At 56.3% G+C, this 11,119-nt stretch overlaps 1 long non-coding RNA gene across 1 annotated transcript; it reads left to right on the top strand.

Annotated features, from left to right (window-relative positions):
- Positions 1-2,554: 2,554 nt before the first annotated feature.
- On the top strand, positions 2,555-10,230 carry LOC110598353 (uncharacterized). The gene is made up of 2 exons (XR_002484166.2): positions 2,555-2,932; positions 9,998-10,230. It is a non-coding gene; the product is annotated as an uncharacterized LOC110598353 (long non-coding RNA).
- The last annotated feature ends 889 nt before the right edge of the window (positions 10,231-11,119 follow it).

The following is an 11,119-nucleotide window of genomic DNA, read 5'->3' as shown; positions in this document are numbered from 1 at the left end:
TCTGGGCCAGGCTTCTGTGCCCTTCCCAAGCTGCTGGTGCTGCCTGCGACCCTGGGCATTCTCGGCTGGCTGCTGCGTGCTCCGGTCTCCTCTCTGACCCCCGGAGGTTCTGCCCCGCATGCCTACCGTCCCACTGAGCCAGCGTGACCTGACCTCGACCTGGCTACATCTTCAGAGACCTGTTCCCAATTGCAGCCACGTCTATAGGAAGCAAGAGCCAGGATTTCTTTGAAGGGAGCACAATCCAACCCACAGGTCTCCATTTCTTAAGGGGGAAATCTCTGGAGAGAAACTGCTGGGTCGTCTGGTGGCCCCATGTTCACCTCCTTTAGGAACCACCAAGCCGTTTCCAGCCTAGAGTGGCCGCAGTGCAGGAAGCACCCCGTTTCCCGCATCCTCACCGACGCCTGGAGTCTGCTTTTCCCAGTCTCAGCCACTCAGGCAGCTGTGTGTTGGTCTCGGGCGAGTCACGCTGCGCTTCTCCCGGCTCATCTGGGCCGTGTGCGTCTGTCTCCACTCTGTGAGCTTCTGTTCACGTGCCCACTTTCTAATTGGATTGTTTCTTCTTTTACTGTTGAATTTTGAAAGTTCTTTTTATATTTTAGATACTGGTCCTTTGTCAGATGTGATTTACAAATACGTCCTCCCATCTGTCCCTGGTCTTTTCATCCCCTTAACAGGGTATTTCTCAAAGCAAAAGCTTTCAATTCTGATGAGATTCAACTCAGCAAATTTCCATTTTTGAGGACTGTATCTAAGAATGCTTTGCCCAGGCCTAGATTTGAGATTTTCTCCAATATTTTTTTTTATAAAATTCTATAGTTTTGCACAAACATCTTGATTGGCGGTCCCCTTGAGGTCATTTTGTGAAGGTGTGAGATTCAGACGGATGCGTGTCGAAGCGCACCGTCTGTTGGAAGAGCTCTTTCTCCCCTGTCGACACCAGGTGGGCACACTCATCTGGGTCTAGGCAGGTAGCCTTTTCTATCCAGCTGCTCCGTCCTTCCGGAGGGCTGGCCCAGCTGGCCACCGCCATCTTCCCTGGTTTACTGCCTGGTGCCCCTGTGAGTTCCCAGGAGACGGGAGCTTCCTGGGTATCTCCTGCTGTGGAGGTCGCGGGGTCCCCATGATAATCACAAGGTGCCTGTCTTTTCCTGCCTGAGCCTGTTCCCGATCCACCGTGTTCTCCTGAAGAGCTCTGAGCAGGACGGGGAAGAGTGCCAGGCCGGGTTGTTGCATGTGAGGTGGGCATGCGGGTCTGAGCCCTGGCAGAGGGCGCACCCTGCAGGTTGCTGGGGTCAAACTCCAGCTCTGCCACGACTACGGGGAGCAGGTTCTTAAACTCAGTGACCTGTCTTCCACTCAGTAAAGGGAGGACGTAACCAGGCCACACGGCTTCCAAGTTAATGATGTGGGAACTGCAGAGAGTCACACTGTGCCTCTGTGGCACCTGGTAGCCGTTAGCCTTCATTGTCATGAGTGTGACTGTGACTACATGACGGGGACAGCTGCCCTCCTGGACTCACAGTGGTCATCTTGCCATTCATGGCCAGTGAGGAAGCTGCCCCTGCCTCCCGAGGGTGCTGTCACATGGCCTCGGGAGGAGGACAGACTCTGCCATTGAACAAGGACCCACCCCGGGGAGCGTGAACAGGGTCCTCTTGTGGACCTGAGGTCTGCTGCAGAGCTGCTGGTGCGGAGGCTGCCGGCGGGCACTCTGGAGCTCCCACCTCCAGCATCACTTCCCTGCCCCGGAGTCAAACGCAGGCCCTCGTGCCCGCCTCTGCCACACGTGAAGTCACTCTTGTGCTTCTCCTGGCCCTTTCCAAAGTCCTGAATCCCTGGCTGTTTCCCTGCAGAGGGAGGTTGGGGCTCACTGTCCACACAGGAGGATGCCTCCCAGAGGTGGCCCTCGCTTTCCTCCCCTTGCCTCCTTCCTCACCCTCTGCTGTCTCTGGGGAACTTGGTCCAGGCACTGATCTGCAGACCATGGGAACTCAGGACTGTGCTGGGTTCCTGGGTGAGGGGCTGTGGCCATCAACTGGGCAGTTTAAGACCGCAGACACTTGTCCTCTAGAGCGGTGGAGGCCCAGCTCTGAGGCCCAGGTGTTGACAAGGCTGTTCCTTTGGAGGCTGTAAGGAGACTCTGCCCCAGAACTCCCTGCGGCTCCTGCTGTTGGTCAGCAATCTCTAGTGCTCCCTGGCTTCCGGAAACAGCTCCACAATCTCTACCTTTGCACACACGTCGTTCTCCCTGTGCGCGTACAAACTCCCCTCCCTGACCAGGACACCTGTCCTGTTGGAAGCAGGGCCTATGACCTCATCTTCATTTAACTGAGTACGTCTCTAGAGGCCTAAGTGCACATTCTGAAGATTAAATTCCGAACCACGGGGCGGGCTTTGAGGTAGATCATTCTGTCTTTATTTGGAATTTTGTGTCCAGAGATCCAGCCTCCCTCCACTGCCCTAGAGCCCTGTGAATGTGCCTTTCCCTGCACTGTCCTGTTCTGCTGAAGGCGGGGCTCGGCAGGCTGTCCGTGGCAGGACTGAGCAGCTGTGCAGCAGGGCTGGCAGCACCGAGCTGGTTTATGCAAATGGTGTTTAATTTTAGTCTTTCCAGTGACGGCCTCGGGGCTTTAATCTCAGCCACAGGCCGGCAGAGAGAGGACTCCATTGCTTGGCTCCAGCGATTGGGATAAAAGAGAGGAAGACTCTGTCCTTCCTGGCCGACCACCCAGAAAGCCTGGAGAGGCAGGAAGGACCCCAGCCTGGGGGAGCTTGCAGCCTCCCTGTGGGCAGGTGGAAGGTCTCCTCTGTAACTCCCACCCTCCTGCAGCCTTGGACACTCCTTTTACCTCTGTCATCCTGCTCCAGGGCAGTTTCCTCCTGTGTGAGAAAGCTGTGAGATCGGTGAGCTCAGTCGGCTACAACAGTAAGTCCTCGGCAATTATGGTCTCATCAAGTCTCCTGCTCAGAACACAAGGAATGTCCTTCCAATCACATGCATTACGTAGGTGGCCGGGAAGGATATGCATAAGTACATTGAGCTAGGTCAATAGGCGTGTTTAATTAGGTTTTCGTGTTGTTTCACCTGAACGAAGCAGGTCACTCGAGGGGGAGCCCTGCTGGGGGCACTGAGCCTTGGAGCAGATACTGACTTTGGAGCATCAGGGAACCTGGGCTTGTGAAGGGCTCACGCCCAGTCACTACTGTCCTGGCTCTGGCCCTGACCCTGGCCCTGCCCTGACCCTGCCCTGACCCTGCCCTGACCCTGCCCTGACCCTGACCCTGGCCCTGGCTCTGACCCTGACCCTGACCCTGCCCTGACCCTGCCCTGGCCCTGACCCTGGCCCTGCCCTGACCCTGCCCTGACCCTGCCCTGACCCTGACCCTGGCCCTGGCTCTGACCCTGACCCTGACCCTGACCCTGCCCTGACCCTGCCCTGACCCTGGCCCTGGCCCTGACCCTGGCCCTGGCTCTGACCCTGACCCTGACCCTGACCCTGCCCTGACCCTGGCCCTGGCCCAGGCCCTGGCCCTGACCCTGACCCTGGCCTGACCCTGACCCTGGCCCTGGCTCTGACCCTGGTCCTGGCCCTGGCCCTGACCTTGACCCTGCCCCTGCCCTGGCCCTGACCCTGGCCCTGACCCTGGCCCTGCCCCTGCCCTGGCCCTGACCCTGCCCTGACCCTGCCCTGACCCTGCCCTGACCCTGCCCTGACCCTGGCTCTGACCCTGACCCTGGCCCTGACCCTGCCCTGACCCTGCCCTGACCCTGGCCCTGACCCTGGCTCTGACCCTGCCCTGACCCTGCCCTGACCCTGCTCTGACCCTGACCCTGACCCTGGCCCTGACCCTGCCCTGACCCTGACCCTGCCCTGACCCTGACCCTGACCCTGGCCCTGACTCTGGCCCTAGCCCTGGCCACTAAACTTGGCTCCTGAGTCTGGCCTCTCATTCCTCCCAGTGCCAGCCCCAGGCCCTGCAGAGGGAGGCCTGGGCACAGCATCCCATGGGGCCGCTCACGCCCTTCCCCATGCCGTGTCCCCACAGGAAGTCCTGAGTTCCCTGGATCCCATCCCTCCGTGGAGAACCCCGCAGCCGTGGGCTTTAACACAGTGTGAGCCCGTGTTTCTACGTATGCAACCCCCTGGCCACACTATCCCAGGCTGCTGTGGTGGGCCTGGTGCCCGCTCACCACTGCGCCAGCTGGAGCCACAGGGAGGCCAGGCCTGGCCCAGCATCGGTGGCAGAGAGCTTCTCCTACTGGAGCCTCTGTGCATCACCCAGTGCCTCCCCACATGCACCTCGCCTGGGCGCCTCTCCGGTGGCCACCCACTCCTCTGCCCTGCCCTCTCCTGCAGTCCATTCCCTGTGGCCACGGGGCTCCTGAGTACCCCGGCTGGGAGACACCACCAGGACCAAGCCAGGGTGAGTAACGGACTTCTCTGGACCCTGCTCTGAAAGAGACACTTTCCATCTGGCTGTCTTTAAGAGTGTGCTCAGTGGTGCCCACCCGGCCCTCCCACTGCGGTGGCTGCTGCTCCTTCTTCCTCCCCGACCCCGGCATAGGAGGGACAGTTCCCCTCAGCACGGAAGGCTGGCAGCCATACTCCTCTGCTCCTGGGGTCTTGCAGTCTGTGTCTGTCCCTGCACTTGGGCCGTCCAGTGAGGTTGATAGAGCTGGGCGGAGCTCCGTGTTCCCTGCCCAGGAAGGCACGTGGCGCTGGGCTTCACATCCCTGTGACTGAGGCCGCCAGCCACACCCCTGCCAGGGGGTGTGCAGGTCACCCTGTGGGACATTCTGTCCTCTGGCCCCTCAGTCCCACAGCTGTCTGGCCCTGAGCCCTGCACCGTGGGAAAGCTCACTGGCTTTCCTCCTCCGACAGCCCAAACCTGGAACCGGGCAGAGGAAGGAGGGTATTGGAGGCCCAAGAAGTGCCGCCAGATGTGCCCAGGTCCAGGAGATGAGGGAAAACAGGAAACAAGGCTGGTGTAGGGGCCGTGTCCAGAGGAGCAGGAAACGCTCTGCCCATCTGGGCAATGCCTTTGAAGGGCAGTGCCCGCCCACGTATCTAGGTTGCAGGCTGGCGGCTGTTTCCAGAGCTTCCCCGGCCCTTGCCCATCCTGGCACTGCAGATCCAGGCTGTGGGGAGGACATCTCAGAGCAGACCCGGGAGGAGCGGTGGCCAGATCCAAATACCGTTGCACTCTGTGCTTTGAGACGCTGGCCTTCTAGGGCACAGCAGCTGGACTTCTGACACAGCCAGGAAGAACCGACTCTCAGTGCTCCACCAGTGTGGGAGCTGTTGTGGTTCAGACGTGAGGTGTCCCCAAAAGCTCACGTGTGAGACAATACGAGAAGGTTCGGAGGAGAAGTGATTGAAAATCTTAACCTAATCAGTTAATTAATCCCGATGGGATCAGCTGCCTGGAGGTTGGAGACAGGTGGCTGTGGCTGGAGGAAGTGGCTCCCTGGGCTGCGGCTATGGAGTATACGTTTTGATCTGGAGAGTGGAGTCTCTCTCTGCTTCGGGATCGTCGTGTGGGCTGCTTCCCTCTGCCACCCTTTCCCGCCATGTCGTGCAGCCTCACCTGGAGCCCGGGGAATGGAGCCTGCTGGCTGTGGACTGAGACCTCTGAAACCCTGAGCCCTCAGGTCAACTTTCCTCCCTCCGATGGTTGGGTGGGGTCCTTAGCCACAGCAGTGAGAAGTGACTGTCAGTGAGGTGACAGTTTCGTAGCAGACCTTTAGATGGTCAGGTTGGCGAAGAGCAGAGTGGCTCGAGTTCTGCACACCGGAACCTCCGTGCGGGGGACGTGCCTGGGTCTGTAAGGACAGTGGCCAGGTCCAGTCCCACTTCCCTTGGACCTAATGTGTCGGGTCTCCTTGTCCTAATGTTTTTCCTCCCTCCACCTCCTGCCTCAGCTCAGGCCAGGGAGTGCGGGTATTCCTGGCACACCACCACGGCACCCACAGGAGACCTGATCCGTTTAGTGACCACTGGGCAGCCGTCCCTGAGTGGTGACCACACTCCCTGCTGCCTTGAAAACTGCTTTCTACTCTCCTGCACATGGCCGGGAGCTGATCTCACCTCGGGGTGCCCAGGGTGAGGAACTTCTACGCTGTCCAGAAACTTCCTGTGGCGGGATACTTGATGGCCAGGCCAGATACCATCAGTGCCCACACAGCCGCTTGACGGTGACCCTAGAATGCAGCCGTGCCATGTCCCCGTCTGTTGTGCACTGTCTTTGCTTGGAGTGCCCTGGACATGTGCTCCCCCACCGTTAGGCTCATCTTGACAGGGCATGGCGTGGTGGTGGTGTCCCCCTGCTGTATCATCACAAGGCAGTGATGCCCCTTGTCCCATGGCTGGGACATGGGATCGGTCCTTTGGCTCAGTGGCATTTCCAGGTGTGTCCATGAGCAAGGTGACCCCCCCGGCCCCCAGCAATGAAACAGGGATCCGCGGTGGTTCCTCAGGACCTGGAGAGCCCCCCCCCCCATTTCACCCCATGGTCTCAGCGTCCTGCACAAAATCCGTGGTCCTGCCGTGCTGAGCAAGGCCAGGGGCTACTGCAGTCCTTCTTCTCCTACATCATTAGCATTCTCTGCCCGAAGTCCTTGGCTCCCACTCGTAAGGAGTTTTATATCAGAACAGATTAGCACAGAGAACCACGACCTGTTCTTGCTTTAACATTCTGACGTTTCAGCGCCTGAAATTCAGCCCACAGGACCCTCTTCGGGGGGTGCTGGGTCTTTTTCGCATTTCCACATTGGTTAAGGGTCTGGCGAATCGTCAGAGGAAGAGACCACACGAGAGACTGGCTTCATGCAATTGGCAGAAGGGGATTTATTGATTCAGCATGCTGGGGATCAAGGCTCACCCAGGAAGGGAGAGCAGCCCAGAGCCCAGAGCAGAGGTCAAGCAGAGCTTAAGTACACTTTTTGGGGAGGGCGGGGGCTTTGCATACATCAGAACAAATCATCATGAGGCGCGGGAAAATTGAACAACAACTCTGAGACAGGATTAGTACATTCATTGGTGGGAACAGTCTGGGCAGGGGTGATTGGTCACTTCTAAGTGGGGTACACATTCAAACTGTTTGGTTTTAGGGCCTAAATAACTACGTGACAAACTACACAGAATCCCAGGTTATTAGACAAGCAGGGAGTCAGTGGAAATATTTACTGGGCAGTTCAGGTATTGTCCTAACAGCTACAGGGATTACAGGCTCTGGGGGTAGCAGGGGAATTTTAACAATACCTAGTCTTTTACTTTTTATCCCAGGCCTTGCAGTTTAGAAACTTTACAATGCCCGGTCTTTTACACTTTAACTCAGGCTTTACGGCTTAGAATCAGCTTAGAAATTTTACCTTTACAGGTTCTGAGAACCTGGCGGCACCTTTAAAACCCGCTTCATGTCCGTGGGGTGGAGCTACCCTGGGGACTTCTGGCCTGCAGTCCCGTGGGTTCCCTGTGCCCCGACGCGGGATCTGCAGGTCTAGGTTTTCTGGGTGGATGATCTTGCTCTTTGCCTGGTGACAATTTCATCTCGTCCTTCCCAGTCATCGACCTCCTTCTTCTGCCCATGGGCTGCCAGGACCTCCTCCAGGAAGCTGCTCCCGTGTCAGGGAAGCAGCCAGAGCCTCCTCCCTGGTGGGACGGGCCCGTGTCCTGCACACTCATCTGGGTCACTCACTGGCACACTGTTTCCCATTAAAGAAGTTTTCTTTTTCTCTCTTTTTTTTAAAATTTAAATTTGTTCTAATTAGTTATGTGTGACAGTCGAATACACTTATGCACTGTGATATGTCACACATAGATGGGCTATAACTTCCCATTCTTCTGAGTGCACATGCTGCAGAATCACACTGGTCATGCAGTCACATAGATACAAACAGTAAGAATGTCTGTGTCATTCCACTCTCTTTCCTGTCCCATATCCACGCTCCTCCCCTCCCATCACTTCCCACTGTCTAATCTAAGGTAACAGTATTCTTCCCTAGTGCCCCCGACCTTATTGTGAATTAGTATCCACATATTAGAGAAAACAATTTGGCCTTTGGTTTGTGGGATTGGCTTATTTCACTTAGCACGAAATTCTCCAACTCCATCCATTTACTGGCAAATGCCATAATTTCACTCTTCTTTAAAGCTGAGTAATATTCCATTGAGTATAGATACCACATTTTCTTTATCCATTCATCTACTGAGGGACACCTAGGTTGGTTCCATAGTCTAGCTATTGTGAATTGAGCTGCTATAAACATTGATGTGGCTAATTAAAAAGTACTAATAAATTTTGAAACTTGTTGACTTGTTTTGCATTTAAGATAACTGCAGATTTCTTCTCTTTTAACATATTAATGTGGTAAGTTGCCACAGTCTGGCTGGGCACAAAATCACGAGCCACTCACAGCCTTATAGATTCAAACAGCAATTCTTTATTCCCTAACTCTCACCAGCACTCTACATGCATGTTCTGGGAAATTCCACACTCCACCAGGCTCTGCATCCCAAAATACTCTCTGAATCTTGCAAGAACTCAACAGGAACTCAAGGAGTGGGCGCCTGAGGCAGCAGGATATGCCCTATTCCCAGCAGGATCCACACCCTAAACCTGGAACCGCCCTAAACCTGGATCCGCCCTAAACCTGGATCCGCCCTGGTCCTTGAGCAGGGTCACCTTTCTCAAACATTCATGCAATGTCACTGCAAATGACCTGGGTCCAAGGCAAGCCCATTTCCACAATGGAGAGTCCTTCCTCTAAGCAACATGGGGTAGGCTGACAAGGAAATGGCCATGCGTCATACCTACTTGGCTATGGCTCTCACTAGTAAGGATGAGAACCATCCTTGCATTATGGGTATGAACCTTACTTGTTGTCTTTAAGTCCATTTGTTTATTCAGTTTGACAACAGTTTCTTTTTCTCTTTTGCATTCACCCTTGAGATGGACTTGTATTTTCCCCTCTAATTTTTCTCTTTTCCATCTTCTGGCTGTCTGAAATCATGGTATTAATGGTTGTGCTTTCTGTTCTTGAATGTCTGGACAGCTGGCTTTCATACCTGGTCTGTCTATGAGTCTCAGGCCCGGGGAGGAGTGTGAAATACACATTTCTCTACTGGGTCAGCATCTACGCAAGCATCTAGGACTTTGAGTAAGAGTGCAGCCTGCTGTCCATGAGGGGCCACTGGTGGCAAGTCCCAACCACACAGAGCGATGCGAGCGAGGAAGGAAGGCACAGGAAGGTGGCTGTGGCCCAGGAGTCCCTGCCCAGGGAACTCGGGAGCCTGAGGCTCTGTCCTTGGGACAGCGTCTCTTGGTGCTGTGCCCTTCCTGTGACCTGCCTGCCAGTCCTGACCCGCCCCTGCTTCTGAGCGCCTGTTTCTGCAGCTCTGGGGAACCAGGCTGCTCTGAGGACACCTGCAGGGGAGATGGATGCTCTCCTACCCACGACGGCTTCAGGGCTGCCCGCGGTGGTGACCTCCCCTCCCGTCACGTTTCCGGATTATTCCCGGGGAGCTTCGACTGCCTGCACTCAGGCTGCTCCGTGGCTGTCTGGAACCGTCAGGGCGTCTGAGAGCCCGACACCATGTGGGGGCTCTCCAGCTGAAGGAGGTGTGAGTGTGCAAGCTGAGTGTGCATGTGTGAGGGTGTGGGCATGGTCATGTGTGCACACACACGCAGACATAAGTGTAAGTGTACACTATGTACACTTGTGTGTGTGCAAGTGTGAGCATGAGTGTGCACAAGCAAGGTGGCTTTTTTACATGTGCATGTGTGTGCGTGTGAGTCTCTGGGAATTCCCACATGTGCAAGCGTGTGTGAGTGAATGCAGGGTGCCGCAGCCAGAAGCCAGCCCGTCCCCTCGCACCTGCCTGCCCTCCGGTCAGGACTGCCCTGGGCGCCTGCCTGCCCTCCGGCTCTGGGTTCTGTGGCTCTGCTCTCCTACCACGCTGGGAGTTGAAATCCTCTCCCTTTCTTCCAGGTCCAGATGAGATGCCTCCCTCCCTGCTGTGCCAGCTGGCGAGGAGACTGCTCCCTCTTCAAGACTGGTCCTGTGCCTTGGATTACGCGTGTGTGTGGCAGAGGGCTCCTTAGGGATGGGGTCGCCTCTCACTTCTCTCTGTGCTCCCAGGAGTGCTCCGCCCAGGGCCCGGGACAGCGTCTGGTGGGATGAGGTGCTCGGCCATGGCTTATTAAAGTTGGGCACTCACTGCCTCTTGTTGGGTGTCTGTGGAATTCAGGGATGAGCGATGAGACCTTTGGGTGAAGAATCGGCGCTTTCTGCCTTTCACCCGGAGGCTGAACAACCCCTTCCCTTTCATCAGTTCTCTCCCCGTCTCCCCACCGTGATCTGGCGCCCACTCCCCTCTGCCTCCAGTCTGACAGGGCTGCCGTGCCCTGAGCACACAAGCGGGTGGTCACGTGCTGTGTGCAGGGCTTTACGTGACACTGCAGGGCAGGTTTCCAGAGCTGGCAGTGGAGCGACCGTAGCTCCATTCTGATGCGTGTCACATCTTCTTAGAATTAATGCAGGGGCTCGAGAGATGATTCCTGAACCTGCCATGCCTCGGATTCTCCCAAGGGGTGCTGCAAGTTTTCAAAACAAACTTAATTGCCATTCAGGGTAATCGCACACATACTTAACGCTACGCCACACCTCAAGCCCAAGATGAATGTCACACCATGCAAGGGTCAGAGCTCTTGGAAGAGGGGATGCAGGGCGGTGGACGAGTCTCCTGAAACAGGAGGGCTTTGCACACAGGAAAGCAGGTGTGGCACCTGCTGGGAAGAGCCTGCCGGGGGCAGTCGCCCCCACGGCCCCCAACTCCCGGGGCCCTGGGGACAGAGCACCATCCCGAGCCCATCCTACCGCCGCTGGCTCCCACGCTGCTGTGGCTCTGGGTCCCAGGGCTCACCGTTGGTTTTGGAGTGTGTTAATGTGATTATATCAACGTGCACTTACACTTGCTACGGCCTATTTCTAGTTTTCTGTGAATATTGATGATTTGGATAGTTTGTGCCGCAGCTAACCATGGGGACCCCAGTGTCCCGTCCTCAGCAGCTGAGGACCCACTCATCTCTGACGGCCTGGAGAGCTTTCCAC

The sequence above is a fragment of the Ictidomys tridecemlineatus genome, chromosome 12 (genome assembly GCF_052094955.1).
Source record: "Ictidomys tridecemlineatus isolate mIctTri1 chromosome 12, mIctTri1.hap1, whole genome shotgun sequence".
Classification (NCBI taxonomy): Eukaryota; Metazoa; Chordata; class Mammalia; order Rodentia; family Sciuridae; genus Ictidomys; species Ictidomys tridecemlineatus.
This window is presented reverse-complemented; position numbering and strand designations above follow the sequence as displayed.